Source organism: Anomaloglossus baeobatrachus, chromosome 4 (assembly GCF_048569485.1).
Source record: "Anomaloglossus baeobatrachus isolate aAnoBae1 chromosome 4, aAnoBae1.hap1, whole genome shotgun sequence".
Taxonomy (NCBI): Eukaryota; Metazoa; Chordata; class Amphibia; order Anura; family Aromobatidae; genus Anomaloglossus; species Anomaloglossus baeobatrachus.
Window position 1 is genome coordinate 187397781 of NC_134356.1, and position 16136 is coordinate 187413916.

Below are 16136 nucleotides of genomic sequence, written 5' to 3' on the forward strand. Positions count from 1 at the left end.
TAAGGTGTGAAGGTAGGTCCTTGACCACCTGGTAGGTGACCCGCTGGGTATGGAGGACCCAATGAAGAGTTCAAATTGAGGACGCACTCCTTGAAGAACTCTTGGGATAGGGGAGATGAGTTGATGGCCACAATCCTTATAGGATTGGGTTACACATCCACCCTTAACCCAGAGTAGCGGGCAAAATGTTCATCACTATCCAAAAAGACCTTAATGGCAACCTCATGACCCCAATCTTTACCTTGGCAGGTATCAAACACTGAGTGGCCAACATGGAGGAGATATGTAGGCAGGAATACCCCAATCTGACCAAAGCCTAGCAGTTTTCTGCCAGCTGGCTTTTCTTAGATACCAGGGGACGCGCATTGATGAAATGCCCCTTTTCACCACAGAAGAAGCATACCCGACCAGCCTTATGAGTATAAGACTCTCTGTGCACCTGACACATTTCTCCGAGCTGCATAGGCTCGACTGTGATCTCTGGAGACACTACTGGGGCAACTGCATTCTCTTAGATAGACATGGTATCATGGTATACCTCTGACGGAATTGGCGAACAATACAGATTACTAATGCAATCACAGACTCCAGAGAGGGAGGGTTCTCATACATCACCAAAGCCTCCTTTACTGTCTTTGAAATGTCCTGAAAAAACTGGCTCTTGAGAGCATGGTCCTTCCAATGCATGTCAAGCGACTAGCACTGGAATTACGCGCAGTAATTCTCTGCCGATCGATTACCCTGTTTCAGTAACTGGATCTCGGCCTCAGCCAAAGACACTTTAAAAAAAAATGTCCACAGCACCGAACACAGGGGAATCAGAAGGCAAAGAAAAGGCCCACAATTGTGGATCACCAGTTAGCAGGGAAACTATGATTCCATCCCACTGGGCTTCACTCCCGGAAGAGAGAGGACGTAGTCGGAAGTACAGCTTACAGGCCTCACAGAAGGAGACAAACCAACTGCGATCCCTAGTAAAACATTCCGGAAGATGCAGTTTGGGTTTTGGAGCACTGGCCACCAACATGGCCTGCACCGTATGGGGAGACTAGGCTTGTAGCTGATCTGCCTCCCTCAGCTCTGCTACCTGGAATGTCAAAGTCTGCAGTTGGTTCGCAAAGCCGGTGATCAGATTCATGAGGTATAAATAGGATGGGCCGATAATAATATCATGGAATGAGATGACTGGACAGTGGACAGGGACACCTAGGTTGGCCCTCAGATTGGGGACCCTGCGAGGTCTGAGTCGCCAGCATGACCATAACTCATGTCTAGGCCCTGGTGTAACTTATCTCCCCCTCCCCCACCCAAAGGGTGAGCTGAGACCATAGTCACAAACCCGTAATTATAGAAAATTAGTGTGCACTCAGCCAGATAAATCAAGAGGTGCTGGTAGACGGGAAACAGGTTCCCTCATAGTATATAGTACAAATTTCACCACACTCTCCAGGAATTTTTCATGCAAAACGTGAATTTTATTTAGACAGATAGTGGACAGTGGAAGGCAAGGCAAGGGGAATAGCGATAACCAATTAATTGACATTTCGACTAGTAGGGTCTTTGTCACAAAATATCGCTGAAAACAAAAAAAATCAAGAAAAAGTATTAATGTACACCCTAAAAAGTATTAGTTACATGTATATATATATATATATATATATATATATACACACATATACAAAATTTACATAAATATACATTTATATACAGAATACGCAGTTCAAGTATCTAGATGCTGTCAAGGAGCAAAAGACATTAAGCAAAAGACATGAGACAAACATCATCCTGGATGGGTAACCAGTAGTCAAAGAAGGAAGTTTGTGTAATACTGTATATATCAATCACCATTATGTTGAGGGGATGAGTAAAATACACCTCGGTTACTTACCGGTAGCCGGTTTTTCCAGAACCCATGACAGCGCCATGTGAGAGAGGGATCCGCCCAGCGAGGACAGGAAACCATTCTGAAATAAAAGGGCGGTACCTCTCCCCTTCGTCAGTTGATTACCGAGAATTGAGAGGACCTCCAACAAATGTTAGAACTTAACTCTATCACCAACTATAACACACACACATGCACACCCAGAATATTGCACACTAAGGGTGAAAAGGGAGGGATTATATGGGTGCTGTCATGGGTTCTGGAAAAACGGGCTACCGGTAAGTAACCGAGGTGTTGTCCCCTCACCCATGACAGCACCACGTGAGAGATTTCCAGAGAATAACGTATTAGTGAGGGACCAACGTCTCAAGCACCCTTCTACAAAACGAGAGATCAGCCGAGGAGGATAGATCCAACCGATAGTGACGGAAGAAAAAGGAGAATGTGAAGACCAGGTAGCGGTCCTACAAATCCGGTCAATAGATACCTGCGTCTTCTCAGCCCCAGAGGGCGACACCGCACCGGTGGAAAGGGCCCTTAAGCTCTCAGGGAAGGCAGTCCCACTAGATGAGTAGGCTAAGCAATGGCCTCCCTAATCCACCTAGAGATTGTGCAGTTTCACACCCACAGACCTTTCCTACTACAGAGAGGGCTATGAAAAAGGACTGTTTTCCCCACACTATGTGTCACTGAGATGTAGAGAAGCAGGGCCCTATGAACCTCCAGCGTATGAATCTGTTTTACCCCTGTATTTGTAGGATGGCCGCAAAAGGAGGGAGGATTATACCCTGCGTGCTATGGAATCGAGAGGCGACCATTGGGAGAAAGGGTCCTATTAACACCTGACCCGGCCTATCGTTGAACAACTGAGCGTAGGGCCGCACTACAGATAAGGCATGTAAGCACTAATTCTGCGAGCGAACGCCAAGGCCCAGAGCAAAATCGTTTCCAATGTCAGGGAGATTTCTTTTTTGGCAATAGGTTCAAAGGGAGGACTTGTGAGGGCGTCCAACCCTAATTTGATCCCCCGGTGGAACTGTCAGGCATGAACTCACAAACCCAATAACCTTGAACCCACCGATCTGCTGCCAGTTTTCCAATGTATAAGCTTCCCAGGGCAGAATAGGAACCCCTAGAGTGTACACTGAGAATCCTAGAGCAACCCCGTCTGCAAGAATGCCAATTTGCATGGAATAGGAACTCATAACCAAGGGACCATTTGCAAAGAAGGGGAACTTTTGCCACCCTCTCCCATAGAGTGTAGTGGTAACCGGTTTATGGCTCTTCCGCAAGGAAGAGACCGGATCAGAGGAGAACCCTTGCGCATCAGCAACAACCTCAAGTTCTAAGCTGTGAAATGAAAAAACCCATTTCCTGCACGAGGAACACAGGTAACTGCACTAACAGGTCCGGAATCCCCGGCAGAACCCCAGGATCCGGGACAGACAATGTCCTCAGGAGAGAGAGCCATGGCCCCTTGGGCCAGAAGGGGGCGAGGGGAAGGACCCTCGCCCGAGCTCTTAGAGAACCATCGAGAGCATGACAACAGGGGGAAGGACATAGGCTATTCCGAAGGTCCATGGAATGGAAGTGCATTCACCGCGAGGGCTGGACTGCTGGGAACATGGAACAAGAGGTCTATATGCCAGTTTAGCCTGGGGGAAACAGGTCTCTCCGTGGTTTTCTCCACACAGCCACTACCGTTGAAAGATCCGCGGATTCAGGGATCATTCCCCTTGCCGCAGTTGATGGCGCCTGAGGTAAGCTGCCAACTACAGGGAATGGCCAATCGGGATTCAAACCCACAAGCTCACACATCCAAGGCCACAAGCTTACCACGAGACCAGGGAACAAATATTGGCATTTAGAATCCAGTAAAGTTTAGAGCCGAGGGGGATTCTGTCCCAGTAAAGACCGTAAGATGCCAGAATGAGGGATGGGGATCGTGCCCCCCCCAGCGTTTCAGGAAGGAGACGGTAGACTGAGTGACCGACAGCAACCGAACGAGCTGACCCTGGAGGGGGGGGGGCAAAGGGAATTTAGTGCTCGTTCTTCAGACCCTAGCGTCAGGAGGCGTGAGGGCTGTGCTGCTTCCTGCACTGACCACCAGCCCAGGGATACCTGCACCTGGAGGCGAGCATCCCCAGCCATACCGGCTGGCATCAGCAGTGACCACCTTCAGATGCTGAGGTAGCCAGCAACCCCACAGATAGGTTGCCTATGGCCGTCCACCAAAGCAGGGAAGTCTTGACTGGCAAGGAGAGAATGACGTCCCCTTCGAATATCTTCCTAAGGGCTTTTTTTTTTTTTATTGTTTGGCAGACAGGATTTGCCATTGGAGAGCCCTGGAGTGGAACAGGCCCCATGGAGCCGCCGGTAAGCACAATATTATAGTGCCCCGCATGGATATAGCGTGTCTCAGAGACATGATGGCATGGCAGAGTGCCCCCAGGGCCTATTCTGACACCTTGAGTATCTACTCTGCTGGAACAAAAGGGATAACCTTTGGAAGGGCTGCTTGGCGTCGGATACGGTCTCAAACGCATCTTCCAGCTGTTTACCAAAAGGAGCAGAGCGACATACGGCCCTGAACATAATTCATGCTTGGTTTGCAGGCATATGGGACAGCCCTTCAACCATAATGCCATTCCGGCCAGATTAGACAATCCTGCACAACGGGCTCCCAGCCTGATAGCATCGGCTGACGACTCTGCAAGAATGCCGCTGCAGCAGTGGTAAGTTTAGAAAAAGATATACTCCCGAGGAGTTTTATCCTTCAGCTGATCTACAATAGTTTGTAGCCAGATCCTAAAAATCACGGGCCGTGGATTTGGCAATAGTCGGCTTCAGAATTCCTGCTGATGTTTCCCACAAGTGCGTGCATGCAGGAGCGTGCATATGGGACCTGAAGAGTGAGTGCCGTAACTGACAGTAACAAGCCCCCACTGTTAGTGACAGCTGTTAAGACAGAGCTGTCACCGTGTACATGTCAATCTGTAGGCATGGACCCCAACTTATGCTGTATGTCATAGGGGTGTTGTTGCCAACAGCAGAGGCTGCCGCTGCTGAATTGTCACAAAGGAAGGGGCTGCTACAAACCATAGAGCAATACATTGTGAGGATTAGCTCAGGTAAGCATAGGCAAGGTCACAGGACGATACAGTATCTACATAAAAAATTCCAGCCTGTTATGAAAAACGTGTCATAAACGGCAAACATTAAACATAACAGGCCTCTCCTGGCTTAAGGCAAAAACATAGCACAACCACATACCGTGGGCTTCCAGTCCAATACGGTCTCTATTGGAAGTGTGGCGCCTGTATACACTGGCTCCTGCCAGGGAACAACACTTGCTGTGGCTCCATCCAAGAACTCAGAGACACTCTGCAGACTCCTGTCTGTCTCTCCACTCAAGGAGAGCTTTGGTCCAGTAGCCACAGCTAACCAGTCTGGCTTGCACACTACTTCCAGTCTAAACCCAGACTGAATTCTAGAGCCCCGTGTGCAGCCTCCACACAGGCTGATACATCCAGAGCTCCCAGCTCTGCTCTCACACTCCGCAGAACACACATTGAGTCTCCTAATCAGACCGGACACACCCACAGGTGGAGGTCTGTGATTCTCCACACCTGCACAGCACACTGGGCTTATTTAAGGGAACCTGGCCCTTAGTTGCAGAAAGAAGCCTTTGTGGAGCTACAAGTCCCATAGCAACCTCTTCAGGTTAATATCACAGCGACCTTCTCCACTGCGACATATAGCGACCATTTACCATAATGGTGGTCGCTACCTCACAACATATACACATTTGTAACTCGCATGCAGCAATCCATAGATCGAAGCAGAGACACTGCCAACTATGCCCCACACAAGGGGTCTCCGACACACGGCCCGCAGGCCATATCGGCTCTCTGCACAGGGGACAGTCGGTATGGATTTTAGGAGCCACCTAATGATGCAGATGACATTCACGAAGATCACTCACCAACCACAGGAGATCAAGGGTACCGGTCCTGGAGGCTTCGTCAGAACATCCAAAGGTCCTGCAGAAGTCATGGAGCCACAAGAGGATTTGCCCTTCTGGCTATTGAGGCCGGGCAGGTCTGTTTCACTTAGAACGGTGACTGTTCATACGGCTATGCTGCCGGTGCTCCAGAGAGTGCTGCTGCCTTTCTGAAGCCATCCTGGGATATAGGCATGAGCACCCGTGCTGCTCCTCCACCTTCCGGTCCCATAAGGTGCCCCCCCGTTTCAATGCGCCCAGCGGTGTCCAGACAGCCGGCGTCTGCTCTGAAACACCGCCGCTGCTGCTGCATGGGCGCCGCCATCTTCTTCAGGAGTGGTCACGCAAGCACGCCTCCTGTACCCTGCATGCCTTGCGCGCGTCCCAGAGCGCGCCACATACGGAAGTCCTAGGCAGCAGGGGAGCGCAAGGGGGAGGACGGAGCGGCGGTCCGAAACCCCTGATGGGCCCTGCCGCACACCCCCGCACGGACACCAGGTTCCCTAAGGGCTGGTGGACGGCGCTTCCAGCCCCGAAGAACGGCACCGCAGGACTCACCCTGCTTTTCTGGACACCGGACGGGGCTGGGTAAATACAGCTTCTGTACTTCAAACTTCTTACTTCAACCACCGTATTCCAGAACAAGGTCTCCCATCAAGGACAAGAAACCAACTGACGAAGGGGAGAGGTACCGCCCTTTTATTTCAGAATGGTTTCCTGTCCTCGCTGGGCGGATCCCTCTCTCACGTGGTGCTGTCATGGGTGAGGGGAAAATTACCTTATCTGAATGCAGTAAGGGCTCTCCTGCGCCTGTGTCGCAGCTGGTCTGTCAGAGTGTGTATCTAGATGAATGATCTCAGGTTTAAATAGCCTGCTCATGAGGTGGGGGACGTGGTGAGTAGAGATGAGCGATGTTTGAGGTTTGCCAATTTCATGTTCGAGTGATTTTGGGGGGTGTTCGACGAACTCGAACTTTTTGCTGACAGTTCGAGTTACATTCGAGAACGGTTCGAGCACCAAAAGTGTGGCTTTTCACAGTAAGGCTATGTGCACACGTTGCTATGTGCATGCGTCCTGCGTCCCCAGCACAATCCCTCTCTCTTTCCTACTCACCGATCACGGGCGCCTTGCTGCACGGCTGCCACAAATCTCCAGCGGCATTTCCTCTTTTGAAAATGGCTGCCGCTTCATTATTCAATTTGTTATTTCGTGCTTTCCCTGCCCACCGGCGCCCATGATTGGTTGCAGTCAGACACGCCCCCACGAGGAGTGACAGCTGTCTCACTGCAACTAATCACAGCCACCGGCGGGCTGCTCTATATCATGCAGTAAAATAAATAAATAAATAATAATAATAAAAAAAAAAATGCGGTTCCCCCATATGTGATACCAGCTAGGATAAAGCCGCACGGTTGGAGGCTGGTATTGTCAGGATGGAGAGCACCACATTATGATGAGCCCACCACCCTAACAATATCACCCAGCAGCCACCTGGAATTGCCGCATCCATTAGATGCGACAGTCCCGGGACTCTACCCGGCTCATCTCGAATTGCCCTGGTGCGGTGGCAATCGGGGTAATAATGAGTTAATCATGCCAGGCGGCTCCCCGAGACACATTCCATGATCAACCTGAAAGTGAAAGTAAAGAAACACACGCAGAGAAAAATCCTTTATTTGGAATAAAAAACAAAAAAACCCCACCTCATTTACCTCTTTATTAATCCTAAAACAACAATCCAGGTCCCAAGTAATCCACACGACACTCTCAGCTCTGCTACATGAAGATGACAGGGAGCGCTCTGTGTCCTCTCCACGTAGCACCTGAACTGAACCGCACTGTAATCTGAGACTTCAGTCTGCAATACAGAAGTCAGGATTACCAAATCAGCCTATGTTTTTCATTAGAGCCAGTAGCTCAATGGTTAGAGTGCTCGGCTCAGAAGCATTAGTTCACGAGTTCTAGTCCCGTCCGCCCCAGTAAAAAATTTAATTTATTTTTAAATTAGAATTATTTATTTATAATTATAATTTAATTTAATTTAATTATGCACTGAGGGGAGGAGCCGGACATCAGCTGTGAGCCACACCTCTAAAATCGTAGCACTTCACGGAATGAGGCTGCATTGCTCTCTCTCTCTCTCTCTCTCTCAGTCTCTCAGTCTTGGTCTCTCTCTCTCTCCTCTCTCTCTTCTCTCTCTCTCCTCTCTCTCTCTCTCCTCTTTCTCTTCTCTATCTCTCTTTGTCTTTCTTAGTCTCTCTCTTTCTCTCTCTCTCTTTGTCTCTCTCAGTCTCTCTCTCTCTTTTTCTCTCTCTCTTTTTCTCTTTTTCCCTCTCTCTCTCCTCTCTCTTCTCTCTCTCTTCTCTCTGTCCTCTCTCTCAGTCTCTCTTTCTCTCTCTCTTTGTCTCTCTTAGTCTCTCTCTCTCTTTTCCCTCTCTCTCTTTTTCGCTCTCTTTTTTCTCTTTTTACCTCTTCTCTCTCCTCTCTCTCCTCTTTTTCTCTCTCTCTCTCTCCTCTCTCTTCTCTCTCTCTCCTCTCTCTTCTCTCTCTCTCTCCTCTCTCTTTCTTCTCTCTCCTCTCTCTATTCTCTCTATTCTCTCTCTTTTTTTCTCTCTCTCTTCTCTCTCTTCTTTCTCTCTCTCTCAGACCAGGCGATGATCAGCTGATGCGGTCACCTGACGGAATCAGCTTACACTATAAGTCGAGCGGTGAGGCCGGCTTTTTACCACCCGGCCGGCTAAACTATCAGCTGATGCTGTCGGACAGGAGTCTGCACAGAAGTGTGTCATTTTTTTTGCACTGATGCATCATCTGATTATATAAAAGCCGTTTATACAATCAGCTGCTGTGTCATGTGATTCAGGCCCTTGAACCTGACACATCATCTGATCGCTTTGCCTTCCAGCAAACCGATCAGATGATATTGGATCCCGGTTGGACGGCGCGGGACCCTTGACCCAGGATTACTGCGGAGGGGGGTTCTTATTTCAGTAAAGATGGAGTCACTAATTGTGTTGAAATTCATGAAATAATTTAAAAAAAAAGGCCTTCCCTATATTTTTGGTTCCCAGCCGGGTACAAATAGGCAGCTGGGGGTTGGGGGCAGCCCATAGCTGCCTGCTGTACCTGGCTAGCATACAAAACATGGTGAAGCCTTGTAATTCTGCAGCTGCTGTCTGTCTGTATGGAGGAGAGCAGACAGCAGCTGCAGAACTACATGGCTCAGCATACTCCATCCAGGACTGAATGCAGGAGTTTTTTGCCCACCAAAAAAATGACATGGGCGTCGCCATATTTTTGTATGCTAGCCAGGTACAGCAGGCAGGGACGGCTGCCTCCAACCCCCAGCTGCCTATTTGTACCCGGCTGGGAACTAAAAAAAATAGGGAAGCTCTTTTTTTAATTATTTCATAAATTTCATGAAATAATTAAAAAAAAAAATCGACATGAGCTTTGCCCCATTTTTGTGTCCAGCCAGGTACAACTAGGCAGCTGGGGATTGGAATCCGCAGCACAGGTTGGCCTGAGCTTTCTGGGCCCCTCTGCTGCGAATTGCAGTCCGCAGCCACCCCAGAAAATGGCGCTTTCATAGAAGCGCCATCATCTGGAGCTGTATCCAACTCTTCCAGCTGCCCTGAAGCCGGGTGGCTTGCTGGGTAATAATGAGTTAATACTAGCTTTGATTTACTAGCTAGTATTAAGTCAGAGATTCTTAATGTCAGCCAAGTTTGCCCCGGCCATTAAGAATCTCCAATAAAGGGTTAAAAAAAAAAAGACACCACACAGAGAAAAAATACTTTAATAGAAATAAATACACAGACACACTTAGAGACTCCATGTTTACTACTCCCTGTCAGCCCTCCACGATCCATGGTTTTCTGTCTTCTTTCTCCTTCAACCCATGCAGCTCTGCTACATCAGACAGCACTGCATGGGAGGAAGACGCTGCTGCTCCCCATGCAGTCTATTCACTCAGTGAGTGAACACAGGCTGCAGGCTGTAAGCGGTGACGTTACCGCTGACAGCCGGGTTGCTATAGCAATGGTGATCTCCGTTATTGACCGGCTGTGGCAGTCGGTGAATAATGGAAGTCAACCATGTGCCAGAGCATTTCGCCGGTACACGGAGATGCTGGATTGATCACCGCGTGCCGGAGAGATGTAATAAAAGGACCTAGTAATGACGTCTAGCCACGTGACCAGTCTGTAGCCAATGAGATAATAGACACGTGACTGGTCATATGCTTTTTTGACGTCATGGAAGGTCCTCTTATCAGTGCTGGTTACCGGGACGACGCAGCGATTATTGGAAGGAAAAGCGGCGGGAGACAGAGTGCAGGACGCGTCGCGGGGACCTGTAAGTGTAATGGCAATGTTTATTAACTATATGTGTGCATTTGTAATGTGCTTTTATGTGTTTGTGTTTGCCTCCCATTGGTTTCAATGGGGCTCGAGAGGTTCGTCGAACAGTTCGTCGAACTGAACTCGAACGGAGCCTCCGTTCGACGAACCGAAACGAACTCGAGCCTTCAGAGGCTCGCTCATCTCTAGTGGTGAGACAGTCACATGGTATAATACCATGGGACTGTCTCACCATGTCCGCCATCTCATGAGCGGGCTATTTAGATAAGGTAATATTTTACTCATAAGACCGGAATCGCTGCACAAGTTGGAGCTATTATTGGCAGTGAGCAGCAGGAACCAGTACCTTATATAGGAAGGAGACGGCTATAATTGGTAATTAGTAACCTGCGCTCCTAGCAGAGATTCCCAGGTCAACAGAAAATACCCCCTGCAGGATTGAGGAACAGTGCACATGAAACAGCCAATGCCCAGCCCTGGCTGAATAACTAGGAGACATTAGGTTGCCGGTCAGACTCTGCAGTGTGAACGGAGCCCGACGCCGCCGTGACACCTATTGAATTTGGAACCGAACATCGCATGACAAGTTTAGGGCCCACCAGTAGAAGAGAATCTGAGTGCTCAACCTATTGATTCATGCACATTTTCCTGATTTATCTATTTCATTAAAGGGGTTTCCTTGCTAACAAAGTTCTTTTTGATCAATAGATCTTGAAATAACAATTAGTTCCACAAATGGATGTGATTAAAACAAATGTTCCTGTTCTGAGTTTTCCTTATAAATGTGTCCCTGCTATATACTGTGTAATGGCCATGTTTGACTGTACAGGAATAGAGACTATACCTTTCAAGAATTAGTTCGGTTTGGTTTGGGTTCGCCGACTTTCCCGCTGTTCCCCAAACATATACAATCACCACTGAATTCAAAACCTATGTGTTAATAAGGGCTAGGGGGGCTAGTGTAAGTAAGGGCTGAGGGGCTGGTGTTATTAAGGGCTAGGGCTAGAGGGGCTGCAAAAGACAAAATAAGGAATAAGGCTATGTCCGCACGTTGCTTTTTACCTGCTTTTTTGCTGCTTTTTCAACTGCAGCGTTTAATGCCAAAATGGTTGTGTTCTGCTTTTCAAGCTTAGTCTATGGGAATTTGGGTTTCTTGTCCACACTATGCAGTTCAAACTGCAGCCTTTTTGTGGCAGAACTTTGGTCAAAAACTCAGCTTTGCAGTGCAAAACCCAAATGGCAAAAACAATTGACATGTCAGTTGTTTTTGCCATTTAGGTTTTGCACTGCAAAGCTGAGTTTTTGACCAAATTTCTGCCACAAAAAGGCTGCAGTTTGAACTGCATAGTGGGCACAAGAAACCCAAATTCCCATAGTCTAAGCTTGAAAAGCAGAACACAACCATTTTGGCATTAAACGCTGCAGTTGAAAAAGCAGCAAAAAAGCAGGTAAAAAGCAAGTAAAAAGCAACGTGCGGACATAGCCTAAAGCAGGAACACTACAGTTCTGCTGATCAGAGCAATACTGCTCTGATCAGCAGAAATGAACAAGTGATCGGTGTGACGACATGGACTCTCATGGGTTAAAGTTTCTTAAAATTCAGCCAGACTATTGTTCTTATGTGTGCTAAGTCATGTTTGCTTAGCTATTGCTCTCCAGACTTTTCCAGTAATCATTGTATTGTAGTTGTGTATTGATAATGTAATTACCTTAGTAGCCATTGTCTAGTCGGTGACTTGCCGACTCCATGTAGATTTACTGAGTCTTTCTATGCACATCATTTAAATGAACATTATCCATGCAGCTTGAAATTCATCCAATGGGAGAAGCAATCTTGTCCAACCAATCGATGAGGACGCAGTGTATCCTAAGGGAAGGTTATGGCTATAAAAGGGACTTCTTTAAGCCACCAGGGTTGATGAAGGTTGTTGGATGCTAATGGATCCAGTCTAAGCTCTTTGGAGCTGACTAGAGGATCAGGATATCTTATGGCTTCAATCTAGGGGCTCCGGTTCCGGTTGGAGACCATATCCACAGCCTAGGGATTTCGACCCCGGCTGCCAGGATTGTATCATCATACCAGGACTACCTAAGGAGGACACTCAGGTTGGGACAGTTCAGTCACCTGTTACAGACTTTGCAGACCTCACACATCTTCCTAAATCTGGCATTATTCCAGTCACGGTGGGTGCCCGCCAAAAGCGGGGTGCTGCTGGATTGGAGTGAGTAGCCCTGGAACCTGTGAGGCATGGACATTCTAAATCCCTGGTGAGCCAGCGGAAGGGTGAGACTCTGTTGCCTGTTACATTTGTGTGTTTTGCTGGTTATGTGTTATGTGCCGTTAATTGTTTGGGGATCCAATAAAGTCTAATTATTGTGGTTCCCTCACCCTGTGTTGTCTGAGTAGTGTTACGCCCACGGTTAAGGAGGCCGACGTTCAGTTGGGATGAGCCCTGAGCCACGCTGTCTTTCTAAAGGCGGCAGGTTTTAGTGGACGAGAGCACCCACTGAGCCCCGTGTCTCCACAATCGGACTATGTAAAATAAATAAAAAAATGTAAAAAAAAGTTTTAAAAATATGAAAAAATAAAATGACCTAAAATTTCAAATGGGGGTGACCATTTGCCCCATTGGAAATAAAACAGTTAAAAAATTATATACACATATTTGGTATCACCTCGTTCAGAAATGCACAATCTATCAAAATATAAAATCAATTAATCCTATTGGTAAGAAAAAAATTCCAAACACCAAAAATGCAACAACAGGCAATCAACACATAGCATCTGCCCAAGATTAGTATAATTAAAAACATTCGTTCAGTATGCAAAAAATAAGCTATCACTTAGCCCCAGATGCCAAAAAGTGAGAATGCTACAGGTCTTGGAAAATGGTGCCAAATATTCTTTTTTTGGATGAACTTCTAATTTTTTTTTCACCCCTTAGATAAAAGTAAAAGTATATATGTTTGGTATCTACGAACTCGTACCAATGTGAGGCATCATACTGACATATCAGTTTTACCATATAGTGAACAGGGTGAATAATAGACCCCCAAAACAATTGTGCATTTGCACTTTCTTTACAAATTCACTATGACTTTTTTTTCCTGTTTTCCAGTACATTCATTCAATAGTACAACTTGTTCCACAAGAATCAAGCCCTCATATGGCAAGATTGAGTGAAAAATAAAAAGAGTTATGGCTCTAAGAAGAAGGGGAGGAAAAACGAAAATAAAAAACAGAAAATCGCTCGGGGATGAAGGGTTAAATTTTTTAAAAAAGACTAATGTTTTTAGTCTGAAAATTAATGGAAGAAGCACATTATTATATTTTTTCGTTTTATAAGACGCACCCCAAATTTGGAGAAAAAAAAAGGTAAAAAAAAAAAATATGGGGTCCGTATTATAATCTGGTGGTGTCTTACCAGGGAAGGGGGCCGACAGCGGAGCGGGGGGTCACAGGAGGAAGGGGCGGTACTGGAGTATGGCGATGCTGTGAGAGGTACAGAGGGGGGGCTCGGATACTCACTGTGGGGCTGCTCTGCTCTGTGCAGGGCTGCTCTGTGCGGGGCTGCTCTGCTCAGCACGGGGCTCTGCTCTGTGCGGGGCTGCCCTACTCTACTCTACTCTGTGTAGGGCTGCTCTGCTCAGCACGGCTCTGCTCTCTGCTGGGCTGTTCTGCTCAGCACAGTTGTGCTCTGTGAGGGGCTGCTCTGTTCGGCTCTGATCTGTGCAGGGTTGCTCTGCTCGCAGTGGGGCTGCTCCGTGTTTTGGGCGGTAAAGCACCAGCCATTCTGAAGATGTCAGCAGGGAGGGCTTCTTCAAATAATGGCGGCCGGAGTCTGCTCATGCGCAGATGAGAGCTTAAGCCAAGAGCTCCATCTGCGCACGTGTCAAATCTAGGCGCCATTATTTGAAGAAGCCCTCACCGCCGACATCTTCAGAATGGCCAGTGCCTTGTCGCCCACTGCAGCGAGCAGCCCCGCATAGAGCAGCGCCAAGCATAGGAACCCCACGCCGAGCATATGTGACACCCTGGACTAGCCAGGTAGTCACAGACATACCAACACACACACACACACACCCTAGGCAGTTACAGCAGCAAAACACAAAACCCTTGTTGCCTCCCTCCAGGGTCTGATGTCCACACCAGGTGGGGCGGAGCCAGGCGGTTGGCCCCACCCACCGAGGAGTTCACAGGCCTGGAGGCAGGAAAAGTGACAGTTTTAGTTTTGGAGGAGGAAGTGAGAGGAGTGAACACTTGGGTGTCTGGGTTGGAGCCCAGACACTGACAGCAAGACTGGCAGACGGTGGTGGCCGTCTGCAGGAGTTAGTGGAACTACGCAGAGCCGTAAGGACCGGGGTCGGGCGTCGGCCCGCCGGTACCGGACCGGGGAACAGAGTGAAGCTAAGCACACAGGCAGGGCCATCGGTCCCCGACCAGGCTTTGAGCCGCCGTCAATAGTCAAATCCGAATGTGACAGGAACCCCAGGAGTTTCCCAACTACTAAGTCCCGATTGAAGGCAACCATCCACCCAGAGAGGATATACCGCCACAGGCTAGAGATCCAAGGGCCAGCGCCTGCAGGCAAAACGGGCTCCTACGGCATCTATACGCCGGGGAGCGGACTACCGGTGGGCAACCAGAGGAGTCAGAACATTCTAAAAGGTGCAGGGAATGACAGCCACCATTAGCTGTCCGGGGAGAGCACAACAACAACACTGCAGCCAGCTGCGGGACCCGTCCATCCGGCCGTTTTGGTTTACCAGAGACTCTGTCAGTGATTGTCTGAGTGAGTACACCAGTGCCGTCAGGCACCGCGCCGCGCTGTCCCTGCATCCCTGCAGCCCAGCCATCCAGCCTCCCCGTTACACCATCGGGCCCCGGGATCACCAACCCCTGCCCACGGAGGGGACAACATCTCAGCTCCACCCTACCATCTCTCCCGGGATCCCCGTTACCAGCAGCGGTGGTGCCGTTATCACCACGACCCGTGGGTGGCGTCACGAACAATCTCCCTAACCAAACCACCCCCTTTTCACTCACGGGTGAGTTGCGCTGCTCGAGTCCCCGGGTCCGGTCCACTGCTCGAGCCACCGAGCAGCAGCAGCAAAAACCCGAGCGTGGCGAGCGCATTCCCCTCCGCCCGCGACAATTTGGCGTCTGCGAACAGGATAGAACCGATCTACCTACCGGTAGAAGTGCGCCTTGCAGTCCCCGCCGGCGGCGTCCGGCCGAAAAATTTGAAGCGCCGCAATCTTTTGGCACGAAGATTTCCCGCTCGAGCGTCTTCCCCGAGTGGAGAAGGCGCGAAAGCGAAGCCCCGCCCCCAACAAGCGGAAGTGCTAGAAAGTACCAAGGGGGGGCGGGTGAAAGCCTGCCTAATGTAGCCGAGGGCATAAAAAGCGGGGTCACCAGGACTCTGCAATATATCCGGTTCCTGGAAGTCTGCCAGCAAGAATGTCCATCCCGTCCAGTGATGACGAGATTCCCGAGCCCACGCAAGGAACGGCGGCATGGGTGGAAGCCCGGACTGCACAAATGTGCTGCCGCCTTCAAACCCAAATCCGGTTCTTGATGGAGCGCTGGGTGGCCGAGATGGAGGAAGTGGCGGCGGCCGTGCAGAGACGCGAGATGGAGGCAGTGTTGGAGGAGCAGGTAAGCGACCCACGCCCCTGTGTCCGAGAAGGACCGGCCGCTGCGGCTGAGGGGCCTGGCCTGCCCCCGCTTACCCTCCTGCCTCCCCCACCATCCGTACCGGTTGCTGTTGCCCCTCCGCTTGGACCGCTACCCCCAACACCGGTAGCGGAATCAAACCCGTCCGCCCTAGAGGACCGACCTGGGGGCGTTGTTTGTGAACGGCCCGCATCCCTCCCGCTACCATGGAAG